The 7,844-nt window shown below is 38.1% G+C and overlaps 1 protein-coding gene across 1 annotated transcript in view; it reads left to right on the top strand.

Annotated features, from left to right (window-relative positions):
* Positions 1 to 1,673: 1,673 nt before the first annotated feature.
* Positions 1,674 to 7,844, top strand: part of LOC134846229 (ERO1-like protein beta) — a 117,318-nt gene continuing 111,147 nt past the window's right edge. The window contains exon 1 of the mRNA XM_063863497.1: positions 1,674 to 1,685. The gene's annotated coding sequence lies outside the window, so the exon portion shown is untranslated. The remainder of the gene's footprint in view (positions 1,686 to 7,844) is intronic.

The raw sequence follows: 7,844 nt of genomic DNA, 5'->3' as shown, positions 1-7,844 counted from the left end.
CCAGATCCTTGATCTGTTCTAATGGTTCTAGGTATCCCGTGTAAAGCAATGTATTTACTAAGGAAGTTTATGATAGATTTTGCCGATGTGCTGGATGTCATTTGAGCTGATGGGAATTTTGAAAATCTGTCCACACACACTAATATGTATTTTTTTGTTCCCCATACTAAAGGTAACGGACCGGCGAAATCTAATTCCATTTCTTGGTTTGGCTCTTCGATCGTTGGGAGTTTTCCTAGGGTATTGTGTTTTATAAGAGGTTTCAAATTTTTACCTGCTTTCACGCACTCAATACAGTTTTCGCCGTGGGCTTGAATTTCGCGGTAAATTTTCGGCCACCAGATGTATTGAGTTGCCAGACTTTTCATTGCAAACTGGCCAGGGTGAGCTTCGTGTAGTCGGTTGAGCATTGTCGATCTTAGGCATGCTGGGATAACTAACCGATTGTCCAGATAAAGACATCCTCCGCTGACATGTAAATTATTTAAGTACGATTTATAGTAGTTTCCCAGTTGTAGAATATCTTGTTTGCGGTCTTCCTCAATTGCTTTAATTATCTTTTTCAAGATCTTGTTTTGATAAGAGGGACATAAATTTTGAATCAAAATTTTCTAGCCAAGAAAAAGGGAATATATTGACTATTTTCTTTTTACTAGGTGATCTTTTCACGGGATTATCCGACGGGTTACTGATACTTGGTGTTAAAGAGTCCATGTTTTCATTAGTAATAAGTTCTTTCTGTTCGTTAAATTCAATTTGTTCTGCCATTTCTTTCAGGATGTTAAAATTCGTAAAAAAGTCGTTTATTTTGCAAGATGAGTCACACTGTTCTGTACGCGAGTGAGAATTTTGGCACACTGAAATGTTGGAATAGTTAGCTATCGCTTGGAACGTTTCAGCGGCATTAGCAATTCGTTTCTCGCGTTCTATTTCTTGACTGGTCATATGATCTGTTGACTGGCCAATCGTGTTGCAGGAAGTGACGTCATGTGCTAAGAAATGTTGAGAGAATCTATTTCTTATTTGCGACCACGAGTTTTTCGGCATTAGGTGATCAAAACCTAGGAGCGTACTAATCTGATTTACTGAAGTGATAACAAATTTTTCGTCATCCAGAGAAACTGGTACGGGTTCACCCGATGGGTGTCGGGATATATAATCAACGAATCCCATATCTTTACCGGGTAAATGTTCGACGGTAAAGTCGAACGGTAGTAGTTTGTCCGCCCAACGGGTGAGACGTGATTGGGCCGTTTTAGTATATTTATCGTCTTTCAGTGCTCCTATTAAGGCTTTGTGGTCTGTTAAAATTGAGAATTGTTTGCCCAGTAGGTAATTTTTGAAATGGTCTAGTGCCCACACTAATCCCAGTAGTTCGAGTTCATTAGTGCTGTATTTTAATTCGGCAATATTCAAAAATCGGCTAGCAAACGCTACGGTCTTCCAATTCCCCCGATGGTCTTGTTCGATGGACGCGCCCAATCCTAAATGTGAGGCATCGCATTTCACTCGAGTGTCCAGTTTTACATCGAAATGATGGTTCGTCACCGTATTACAAATTTCTTTCTTGATTTTTTCTAAACGCTTCCGTGTGTACTGTGGACCACTTAAATGGTTTATTTTTTTGCATAAGTTCTCTAAACGGTGTTGATAGGGACGCTAAGTTTGGTATGAACTTATTAAATTGATTAATCGATCCCATTAATGATCTGATATCTTTAATACAGTTTGGTTCCTTCAGGTTTCTGATTGCGTCAGATTTATGTATTAGTGGTGTCGTCCCTTTTGCGTCGATTCTAAATCCCACCCATTCTATGTTGTGAGTTAAGAATGTGCATTTTTCCCATTTTATGGCTAGTCCCTCGTCATCTAGTGTTTTTAACACGTTAATGATTAACTTTTTATGTTCCTCCTCGCTACCCACGGTGGCGATTAGGATGTCGTCGAGATAACAATGGGTATTTGGTAATTTTTCCGTCAGACGGTCCATTATGCGTTGAAATTCATTAGACATATCGCCTAGTCCGTAAAATCCGGTTTTAAAACGGTAGGAACCCGTTACTTCTCCCCTCCACGATGTTAAAATTACACTGATTACTTGCCTTTTTAGAAAGCGGTATTTGACTGTAGGCGTATTTTAGATCAATCGATGAAAACCAGATGTTTCTTTCATTGTGGCCGCTAATCGTAACTGCTACGTTGTCAATTAGTTCGAATAGGTTCGGCATTTGATATCTATTACGAAATATCTGTTTGTTTAATAGTTTTGAGTTCAATGCTAGTTTGATTGATCCGTCCCTTTTTGCTGTAATCACGATAGGGGAGATAAAACAATCTTCAGAGCATCTAGATAATTTTTCGATGTGTCCGTCTCTTAGTAAATGGTCAATACATACTTTGACTTTAGGGAGAAGATGGGTCGGGATACGTTTCCCTTTCACCTGTATCGGTTTTAACGGTTCGTTAAAATAAGTATTAACTACGTAGTTTCTTGATCTACCCGTTCTTTTTATGAGGTCTGAAAAGTGTTTTGATATATATGTTTCAAACTCACTTTGAGATGGTGTCTCTTGGCTTTGATCCTGTTTGTTATCCGATGCGAATTTTATTTGGTTGACGTTTGTCCCAATGGGTGATGCTTTCTGGTCTTTCCATGACTTTGGCACATTGGGTGGGGGTTGTTTCTGAAATACTACGATTCTCAGATTCGGTAGGATGTCGTTTCCCAGTAGATTTTTTTCAGCCCCTTCGGTGATGAAAAGTTTTTGGTCGTTAGCCTCCCATCCCTTCGATCGGATTTTCACTCGAACTCTTCCAATAATGTTGACTGTACTCCCGAAGCCCTGGTATGCTTTGTTTGTTATTTCGTCCACAGGTCGTAGCTTTAAAAATCTATCTCGTATCTTCAATTCGTGTAGTAGATCTTTTTTCATGAAAGAAACTGGACTTGCTGAGTCAATTTGAATTTCGGTATAGTAAGGGTTGAAATTTCCCAGAGATACCTTCAGTGTCTTTTTCAGTTCTTGTCCTTCGTGGTTGAATACTGTTCTCACTCCGCGCTCTATTTTGTCTTCTACAGCATTTATTTGGCTATCTGTGTCTACAGCTACAACTAAGAAATCGTCTAAGTTGACCTCAAATTCGGGATTTTCCTGCGGGTTGGCCCGGATATTTTCGTTTTCTTGAGGTACTCGATTCTGTTCGACGATGTTTGTTTGTGTTCTTGCTGAACTCCTACAATGTTTAGCAAAATGTCCTTTGCGTCCCCGCACGTATTGCAGTTTCTATCTCTGGCAGGGCATGTGGTTAAATGTCCTTTTTTGAATTGCTGACCACAGTTGCGGCATTTGTTATTTTCAACGATGTTTAGGGTTGGTTCATTCTTTACGTATTGTGGTCTTGGTACTGCGTTATAAGTTGGAAATTTTAAGTACTATTGATGGATTTTAGTACCTTTTTTGTGAACTAATACGAAAGATAGTACGTTTTCTGGGGTCAAGTATTCTATGCATAGTTTCTTTTGGATCTCGACATTTCTCATGTTTGTGATGAAAATGTCTCTTACTAATTCTGACTCGAGTTCCCCCAGTTTACAATTTTTTGCTAGTTCAGAAACTATTTCGTGGAATTTTTCTAAGGACTCATGTTCTTTCTGTCTTCGGCCAAAAAATTTAAATCTTTCGTATGTTAAGTTTGTAGTGATCGTGAAGGTAGTTTTTAGAGGTTCCCAAAATTCTGCGAAATTGATATCCAGAATTCTTTTATCAGCGTTTTTATGAGAGAAGCATTTCTGTCCTTCTTTTCCGAGTGCTAGGTATAACTGTGATTTTAGCTTCTTATCAATATCTTCGATTTGGAGTCCGTTAAATTTTGCGTTATCTTCCGCCCTTCTCCTTCTCACTTCTTCGTTATAGTTTTGTACTGCTATTCTGTGGTGTTCTTCTTTTTCGGCCCGACGGGCTTGATCATCGGACGGGTCCGGTGGTTCTGCCGTAGGGTAAGTTAGTTCGTTTCTTATCGGTGGGTTAATTACATCTTCGATGTCTACGGAATCTTTCGCGATAATTGTCAATTGAAACTTTTCCGACCACCTTTCCCAGTCGTGTTGATTTTCGTTTGATGAGTTGTTCCAAAAAAACTCTAGTCCTCGTAGGTTCGATTCGTTAGACTGCGCCATGTTAAAAAATTAGGATAACACTCGTAGTTGATTAAGAGTGGTAACTTAAACTAAGACTAGATTAAGACTAAGGTTGGTTAAGATTCCTACGATAAAATGTAGGCTTTTATTTAAGACTAAATAAAAGACGGTGATGCTATCTAAAGTAAGAGATGTTAAAAAGATTGAATTGGTTTCGGTTGATTTGTTGCATATCCTCAAAGATAGTGCGCAAACTCCAAGTCTGCCAAAAGCCGTTGCGCTTTTGGCAGGTGTATATAAATTAACAACGTAAAGGTCAACGATCAGTATAGAGGTTAAATGATCACACAAAAATACATTTTACAACCTACCTAGCGTACTTTGTCTATTTTTTCATACCCAGTATTCTATTTGGTTGTAAGTTTCTTTTTAAAGCCTGATATACAAATTCAATTGTTTCCAAGACTGCTCGTATCAGGGTGAAAACCTGAATGTTTCGACTGTTTTTGAGTTCGATGGAATAGTGCTGTTGTCGATGGAGTAATAACTTTTTTGAGATTTTTTTAAAAACATCCCCCACACGCTATGTACAGTACAAAATGATATATTTTGTTTATTATATTGTTTATAAATTCCGTCAGAATTTGCTAGTAAAACAGTCAAAAATTGTCTGTTGCTAGTTGCAAAGTCGAAATAAACCGCCGGCGCAAATATTTCGTCGTTGTCTTCAAACAAATTTTGTTAACTTTTGTCCTTTCTCCCCATGGTACAAGCCTCTCATTAAAAAACTAATTTAGCGGTTATTGTTCCGACTTTCGAGACGAAAGTAACGGAATATTTGTGCTCGGTGCTTTTTTCTTCAGACAAATTTCGACTTTTTGACTAGCCATTTTTGACGGATTTTTTTTTTATATCATTCAAAAGGTATTGTTGTCCTGAGCTTAAACTTGAAAAGATGTTTCACTATGAGCATTTTTCGTAAAGTTATGAGGGTTTAAAGATTGCCATTTTGACCAATTTGGGACAATTAACGCGCGATATAATTCGCGCTATTAACGCGTAAGCGGAGATTTAATCCGTCTTAGAAATCGTTCCAAATTGGTTGAAAGACGCTTATTTGCCATAATTGATTTGTTACAAGGAGCAAAATTTATTCTTTTGTAGTTTAAATGGCGTGTGGGGGGATAATTTCAAATAATGAAGAAAAAAAAATTAATTTTTTTGTTACAATTAATTTGTTAATGATATTTATGTTGTTAATGCTCCATAAACCTTGAAGGGCAGTCGGAACATTCAGGGCTTCGCCCTGATACGAGCAGTCTTGTTATATATAACTTTTGTACTATGTGACGAACCTTTGTACATCTACAAAGATTCGATGATAGTTTGCGTTTGGGAAATGATTATTTTTGAGAAAATGAGCGGTCGATCCCTGTTTGAAAATTGGGTGCAAAAAGTTGGCCTCCTCGGCTGTATATCGATTCAAATTAGCCCGACCTTTACTCAACGTATTGCAGCCCCGGCAGGAAAAATTGTCTCCATAATCGAAGTACCAGATCATCACCTTGTCAAAATCCGGATCCAACTTCACGCCTGTTATAGAGTCGAATTTGTGAAGCAATTTTATTGGATAATCTTTGAAGTAGCGGTATGAATGTGTTGAAATCTGATTGGTCGTTTGCGTTTTTGTTATTACGTCACAAAGTGTTCGAAACATTTGGTAAAGAGCGGGTGCGGTGTTTATTCGAGCAGTCAAATGGAGCAGAAGATGCTGAATATTGTGCTGCTTTGATGGCCATTTTACACCGTGGTTTTTCTGCTCCAAAATGTTGTGTAGTGCTCGAACCTGGTATCTGAAAGCAGAGTTGAAACTTTATTGCGAGTAATAAACAAATCGAAGATAGTTAAAAATGAGACCTCAACAATACAAAAAATCGATCTTTTTGGGAAGCGCCAAAGTTTCAAAAATCAATTTTATTCATACTTGGCCACAAAAAAAACCCAAAATGCGGAAAATAGAATGATTGATTTGACAAGAAGCTTTTCAAGATACAAAAAAGGCATTTATACTTGCAAGTTTATGAGGCATTGAATAGTTTTATTAGGTACTTTTTCTATGAATTTTTAGATGTTCAGGCCAAGAGGCCTGCGGAAGACCATGAATGAATCCGTGAACGAACACTTGAATACAACACTTGAGTTGTGAATTTTTGGTCTGGGACGGTTTTTGAAAAATTTTTTCGATATTTGTTTTGGATCAGCTATCGAAAACTTGAGCTCTGTCGATACCCCAGAATGAACACTTTTGGTAAAATCTTCTGCTCCAAGGCGCCCCAAGAAAACTTCTAGGATCGGTCAGCCAGAAATTGCAGTCGTAAAATAGTACCAAACGGTGTACTCTTTGGAAACATTTGTCATCCAGAATTGATAAAAAAGGAGGCGGTTGAACCCCCCCCCCCTTCTCTCTTCACGTATTTTTGATTACCTGAATCCGTGAATGAATCCCCCTGAAGAGTTGTGGTCATAAGAGTGGGCATTGGCGCCTAGGAAGAACATGTTGGGCTGATTGACAGACTCGAAGGTGTCCAGTATTTGGGGGTACTTGCGAGGACTCATCATGTATCTTCCCTTGATCATATTGGGAGTCACTTCACGTGTAAACGATGACACATCCATTGTCCAGCCTAAAAGAAACTAGGAGTGATTTTGATTTAGGTCAAAATTTTCTTTTGTAAGATTTAATTTTTGTTTTATGATATTTCATCATTTCAGTTGTGCATTTTTCTACGTGTGAAAATGAAAGTTTCTTGTTTCTCCAGAAGTTCCATTTTCAGATTGTCCATTTTGTCACATAGTGGTTTTTAAAAAACGGTCTGGGAAAATGATTTCGTATTTTATGCCCTGAAAAAAAAACGGAGCATATCAGTGTTTATACCGTTTTTCTGCATGAATAGAAAACACTGGATATTATTTTCTAATAATCAAACAGATTATTGTTCACATTGGCTTGCTTCAACTACTTGCAAAAATTTGAAGCGTAACATGGTGCAAACATGGTGAAACTTACACCACTGAAAAACTTTTTTCTTGATTGAAACTATACAAGCATACCCATGCAGTTGATGACCTCATCCAAGAATTCTCTTCCCTCAATTCCGCCATCGAGATCAACTCCACCAATCTTCATCGCCCAGTCCTCCACCGCATTTTTCCCTCTCATCCCGAACACCTCCCCTGCTGAAAGATTGAAACACAATTACAGCAACAGGAGCATGCATATCAATTTAGAGCGCCAATTTAAGCTCTCATTTTCTCAAATTTGATGACACTCAGCTATCGAATCGGTTGAAATTTTGTTACCACTTGTAGCTTTTCAAACTCAAAGAGGACCGGTTTTATTTTGAATAACTTATGTAAAATGAAATAAATAAGTCCTATACGATTGCTAAGCTAACAAATCCTAATCAATGGCAAGCTTTTTGAACTCTAAAAACTCAGTTTGAACCTCAGTTTGATCTGCTTTTTCTGCGTTTCTTTCATTTCCTCTGTGATCTTTTTAAAATGCTGCCAATGATCCCACTTTCCCCGCCCCTTTTCATTTTTCATCCCCCTCAATTCTTCTTTCCCATCTCCTGGTGTGTCTGCAGTGTAATTGTGTGTTCCAGGTGAGTAGGCTAGATAGTCCCTCTGGCCAGCGTCAATTCCC

Source organism: Symsagittifera roscoffensis, chromosome 5 (assembly GCF_963678635.1).
Source record: "Symsagittifera roscoffensis chromosome 5, txSymRosc1.1, whole genome shotgun sequence".
Classification (NCBI taxonomy): domain Eukaryota; kingdom Metazoa; phylum Xenacoelomorpha; order Acoela; family Convolutidae; genus Symsagittifera; species Symsagittifera roscoffensis.
This window is presented reverse-complemented; position numbering and strand designations above follow the sequence as displayed.